This window comes from Capricornis sumatraensis, chromosome 1 (assembly GCF_032405125.1).
Source record: "Capricornis sumatraensis isolate serow.1 chromosome 1, serow.2, whole genome shotgun sequence".
Taxonomy (NCBI): Eukaryota; Metazoa; Chordata; class Mammalia; order Artiodactyla; family Bovidae; genus Capricornis; species Capricornis sumatraensis.
In genome coordinates this window covers 238,164,289-238,170,607 of record NC_091069.1, presented here as the reverse complement: position 1 = coordinate 238,170,607, position 6,319 = coordinate 238,164,289, and the positions used below count along the sequence as shown (strand labels likewise).

The window sequence follows — 6,319 nt, the reverse complement described above, 5'->3', positions numbered from 1 at the left end:
AAGATGAGGAGGAAGTGACAGGAAAACAGGATCTCCTGTGCCCTCCTGTTGGGGTTAGATATAACCATGAGGGTTTTATGGAACACTAGGGGCAGAGTGTGCAGACTCAGGGGCTGAGGGGGTCAGTGATAAAGCTTCCATTTGGAGCTTTGGGAAGCAGACACCTCTCCTCTTAAAATGGGATACTAAGTAGGCTCCTAAACCTAAGGGTCAAGGTAAGGAAAGAAAACTTCTGCACTAAGTCTAAATATAAAATACCTGACTTTACCCAGGACTGACCATGGTTAGTCAGGAGGGATGGAGACTCCAAATAAAGGTAACATTGAATTACGTAACAACAAAGTCATGACAAGTGCACCCAGCTGATGTATATATATATGGCTTTTGTCATGTATCTATATATTTTTAATATATAGTATATATAACCTTCTCCAGTTTTCTTGCCTGGAAAATCCCATGGACGGAGGAGCCTGGTAGGTTACAGTCCACGGGGTCACAAAGAGTCGGACACGACTGAGCGACTTCACTCACTCACTCATGTATATATATATAATATATCAATATTTATATAAAAATATATAGTCTATTTCTATGCAATATTTGGACTTTTAAAATTGTTTCCATTAAAAAAAAAGTTATTTGACTTTACTGGGGTCTTAGTTACAGCATGTGGGATCTATTTTCCTGACCAGGGATCCCAAAGCTCCTCCTGCTTTGCGAGCATGGAATATATCAAGTTTCCATTACAAAAAAAAATTCCCAACACAGCTGCAGTGACTATCTCTGTGCACTTTTGTGACTATATGTAGGTTGGATTCTTAGATCAGAAGACTGTGCAGTGTGAAGTTGAATTCCACTTACGCTTTCAACTCTATTCCTCCATTCTTTCTCAATAGACTTTATCCTATGGGATGAAAAAGTAATGGTTTCAATTCTTCTCCTGCCAATTTAAGATTAAAAAAAAGATATTTAATATGAAGTATGGGTTTGTCTATCACCAAAGAGGTTCTGGAAAGTGAATTTTTTGTTTCCCACTCCGTCTTCCTCTCAGGTATTTGTAAATACCGGGATCAGTGGCTTTTGTTTCACTTCGCTTAGTCTTCCGTGGTGGCTCAGACGTAAGCCTCTGCCTACAATGAGGAAGACCTGGGTTCAAGCCCTGGGTGGAGAAGACCTCCTGGAGAAGGAAATGGCAGCCCACTCCAGTGTTCTTGCCTGGAAAATCCCATGGACAGAGGAGCCTGGTAGGTTACAGTCCATGGGGTTGCAAAGAGTCGGACACGACTGAGCGACTTCACTTTCTTTTCTAAAGGAACCCTCCTGAGCCAGCTCAGTTCCGAGAGATGCCACTAGGTGTCAATGTAGGTCTTGGTTGGCGCCTACTCCCGGCTGCTGTTAATTTGATATGGAGCCTCTGCGTCCTCTCCTGCAAAATAACAAATGTCCGTGGTGCAGGGCACATTCTTTGGGAGGGACTCCAGGGAGTTCAGGAGTTTGCATACGAAGCCAAGAAAGCGAGGGGCTTCTAATAATGATATTCAATGTCTAACGGAGTCGCTTACAGGCAGAACTGGGGTCTCTCCCAGGTTTGATGTATGAGATTATTATGGAGAGGTAATGCAGGCTGACGAATGCTATATGGTGGGCTGTGCAGGTGGGTTCCTGTGTGAATAGCAAATCCTGGTGCTGCCAAGATGGTCACTTCACAGGGTGGAGGGAGAGGGGTGCGATGGGGACCACCATTGAGGGCCAGGCGCACTCTGTTCTCAGCAGCAAAGGACAAGGCCTCTTCTGTGGGATGTGAGGGCGGCCAGACCTGGTGAGTGTCTCTCCCAGGGCCTGCGGTGGAGGACGGAGCATATTTCCCTGGGGAGATGCCCAGAGGGGCTGCCAAGAGGTTGCTGCTCTGGAGTCTAAAATGTTGACTGAATCAGTATTAAATTAATGCAGGGAGCTCTTCAATTCAGGCCTTTATGAAGGTGACAGAGTAGAAGGGGAGTGGGCTGGCACTCTGGAATGAAGTCCCAGTAGAGGTTCGTCCCCAGCTGACCTCCAGAGATGATGGTGGCAGGGCCGGTAGACCCCTAGATAGGGTTGCCAATAAAATAGTCTTTCTTCTCTTCTTTCAGCTGTGCAAACCTTTACCATGGCCCACCCGTTTAGACTGGAGTCTTGTTTTCTGTTTTGCTTTGAGATTCTTATGTTTGAGCCATACCACCAACTTGAAGCAAGAATTCTATCTTCTTGCTTTGATGTTTCTACCTACCCTGGGGAGGAGTCCCTGCAGGCTCTGACTAAGGGTGATGAGAACCTCCTTTAAGGCTTCCATATCCCACCCCATGCTGTTCCAGGACCACAGATGTTTTACCTCTTGGGACCTAACTGTGATCACCATCACTGGGCATCTGGCCATAGATGAATGGATGCTTGTCCTCTGCAGAGTGAATTCTCACCCTGTCATCCAAGTTTTTACTCAATTTTTGCTCATCTGCTTGGCTGTTACCCCCAGGGTGCAGCGCAGGCCCCAGCCAGGTCTTGTCTCTCCCACAAGCCCTGACCCCAGGCCTAAGGCTCAGGTTAGAGCCTGAGTCCCCACCTCAGATTTCCCATAGACCTGTCCACCCTGACGGCTTTCTTTCTCTCTCTCTTTCTCTTTTTAGTTTTCTCCTCTCTTGTTTACTATTTATGTGGCTATACTGACTTTATTTGTGGCATGTGGGATCTTAGACTACATTGCGGCACACAGGATCTTTTAGTTGGGGCATGTGGGATTTTTTTTTTCTTTTTATTTGCAGCATGTGGGATCTAGTTCCCTGACCAGGGATTGAACCGGGCTCCCTGCATTGGCAGCTCGGGGGCTTAGCCACTGGACCCCCAGGGAAGTCCCCAACAGCTTTCTTAGCTGCAAGTCTGGATCTTAGACCCTTTGTTTCTCAGAAGATCCTGGCTCCTGCTGCAGATGTTTGCCTTTCCCCTGAGCTCTGCGAATCATGGGGTGTCAGGCAGCAGCTTCACAGCACCCCATAATCCTGCTACACTCCTACAGGGCATCAGCAGTAGGGACTTATATACCTGCATCCCCATGGGGCCTTAGCATCCTCTCCCCTAATATATGTAAGGCCTTAATATGCATAATTAAGAAGGGTCCCCCAATGGCCCCAAGGTGACTTACCGTCCTGACCCAACAGACAAACAGGCAGACAGTGTAATTTGTTCAATTCTGGACTTACTCTGGACAGAGTTACTTTTACTGTTGACAGAAGACTCCTCAGCTTTGTATGATATGATATGATATGATATGATATGCGAAGTAAATCTGTCATTTTGACTATTTGCTGATCTGTGGACGAGCATATAGGTAATTACTGTCTGTTTTCAAATGAATGAACACTGGGCTCTGGCTTCAAACCTGTGAGGAGTGACTGTTTGCCAGCCTGATGGGATGGGGTGGAGGTGGGGGCCGTGTGTGCTGAGTGACTGTCATTTTCCTCCTACTCTCTTGCTGTCCCTCATTCCTTGGCCTCTCTTCCCTGAACCTGGGCACTCAGCCTATTTCTGGGGTCTGGATGTTTGGTTTCTGTTCTGTTCAGTGTCCTTTGCTGCTTCGATCTACAGTGGGAGGGGCATTTAAAAACACACTGGGTGGGAGAGTCTTGGATCTGGGACCAAGGGCAGGCAGGCACTGTGGGGCTTTCTGTGTGACACTGTTAAATATGCTTCCAAGCTCTTGCAGCTGAGGGTAAGGAAGAAGAGTACTGGGGTTCCTAATTTAGCTATTTTGTGCTCTGTGTCACATAGCTGACAACCATAAAAATGATTCAGTGGTTGGCAGGCAGGCAGTTGGGACATGGGATCAGCCAAGAGGTGAGGGGGCCTGGAGGGTGCTATGAATAGGTGAGTTGTGGACTGGAGAGAATTCTGGTGGTCTGGATCAAGCTCTGGAAGACATCTAAGACTCTTTTCTACATTTCAGTTCTGTCCAGGACTGGTGAACAGACCTCAGTTTAAACGACCTGAATCCCTGAAGTGGGATACTGGCCATTAGAGAAAAGCATAATGAAGCCAAGAGGGAGATATGCAGAAATGGTGAAAGGGACCCCAGGGGGTCTGGGTGGAGCATGGAGGCCCCTCCAGCCTTTGTGCACACTGGGATTGGAGCCATCGGCACACCCTATTGTGACAGGTGGTGCACAAAGCTCTTGGACAGCCTGGTCAGAGGATCCCTGTACCTTGTTGGTGCTGACCTTCTAGTCTCCATCCATGTGCTCAGATCCACTTATGTTTGGAATCCCTTCCTTTCAGTACCAATCCTAGTCTGGGGTCTGGACTTGGGGATGGAGCGCTGCCAGAGCTCAAGTGGGACCCCGAGCGAGACTGCCAGCTGCCCCCTGATGAACAGCAAGTCCAGACATCTGTGGAGAGGACAAGCTAGAGGAGGCATTGTACACACACAGCACGGGGGATGTCACTGTCATTTAGTCCCCTCCAGGTGTCACACACGCGGACATTAGGCCAGAGATGTGGATACAGTCAGCTCACTGGGACTCCTTTGGCCCTGGGCTCCAGGCCCTGGCCTGGCTCTGCTGTTGGTTTCATCACTGGCCATCATTCAAGTTTCTGCCTTCCTGAGTCCAGGAAGTGGGGAAGTAGATTACTGTGCTGGCATCACCTGAATACCCCCAAACAGCCCTGTTTGAAGACCCCATGCAGGCGAGGATCTTCCAAGGAGGGGCAGGCGTTCCCCCAGCAGTGCAGCTGGGACTCTGTCTGCTGCATGCCGGCTTCTGTTGGAGCAAGTGTTAGGTTGAGCTGCCTCAGATTCCCTGGGTCGATCAGTTTCAGATATTAAAGCAGACATAGCTCAGATTCACCCTGGACACCCACTTTTCCTCTATTCCTTCAGCTAAAAGAATTCATCACCAAATCCTCTTCTTTCACTTTTTGGAAAAAGTACTCCATACATCTGAAAGATGGGACAGAGTCGCGGCAGGAGCGCTGAGCTTAGGCATGTTGCCTACACATACCACTGAATCACTGGAGAAGGTCATGGCAACCCACTCCAGTATTCTTGCCTGGAGAATTCCATGAGCAGAGGAGCCTGGCAGACTATAGTCCATGAGGTCGCAGAGTTGGACTCAACTGAGCCACTCTCACTCACTCACTGACCACTGAATCACAGTGAACTGTGGAAAAGTCCATTCTGAAAAACCTACACATTTAACTAATGTATGTTTGATGCTCCAGTTTTTTAAAAAAATTTATTTATGTGTTTTTAATTTCTTGGCCACACCATATGGCATGTGAGATCTTAGTTCCCCAACCAGTGATCAAACCTGCATGCCCTACATTGGAAACATAGAATCTTAACCACTAGACTGCCAGGGAGGTCCCCCCTCTTTTTTAAAAAGTTAATTTTTAAAATTTTATTAAAAGAAAAAAACCATGGCACATGAGTTTGCATGTCATCCTTGCATGGGGGCCAGCCTAATGGTCTCTGTATTGTTCTAATTTGGGTGTATGAAGCCAGCATGGTATTCCAATTTATTCAGTGGGGGTACTATGTGGTATGGGTGGAATCTGTAGCAAACACTTAAAAAAAAAAACAAATGACATCCTGTGGTCTCTCTTCCTTTTTTATTTTTATTTTATTTTTTTACCTTAAGTACAATGCATACCGATAAAAAAGATGTACGTTGCATGTATCCGTGATAATAGCCGCGGCCAAGGCAGTCTGAGGCATATTAACAACAGACTTATCTGTGGAGCAGCACCTTATGTAAGATGCATTTTCCTCTAGAGCCAAGCAGCGCAGAATCCACCTACATGGCAGATAAGTGGCCCCTGGGCCCAAGTGCAGCCCAGTGCCAGGGCTGCGGCTGGGGAGTTTTCTCAGCCATAGAATTGACACAAGGGTAGGATTTCCATTTAGTGCAACAGAAGCTGCCGTGTAAATTGGCACTTGATGCTTTGCAGTCTGGCTGTACTAATGTCACCTATGGAACCCAAGATAATTTCAGTGACATATTTCTTTTCTCTGGGGAAGAAATGTGCTTTCAGCCAGGGTCCATCTGACAAGCCTGGGTAAAGATTTGCGTGGCAGGTGGAGACCGTATATAAAATTGTCCCCCACCCACTCTAGTGTTCTTGCCTGGAGAATCCCAGGGACGGGGGAGCCTGGTGGGCTGCCGTCTATGGGGTCACACAGAGTCGGACATGACTGAAGTGACTTAGCAGCAGCAGCAGCAGCTCTGCAAAAGATATAGGGCTAAATAACTTCTTGGTAGAAGATGATGGAATAACCTTGATTCCTTGCTTCTGG

General features: G+C 47.4%; 1 non-coding gene across 1 annotated transcript; it reads right to left on the bottom strand.

The window, feature by feature from the left end:
* Positions 1-5,431: 5,431 nt before the first annotated feature.
* LOC138093697 (U6 spliceosomal RNA) lies at positions 5,432-5,537 on the bottom strand. The gene has a single exon (XR_011146133.1). It is a non-coding gene; the product is annotated as a U6 spliceosomal RNA (small nuclear RNA).
* Between the last annotated feature and the right edge of the window lie 782 nt (positions 5,538-6,319).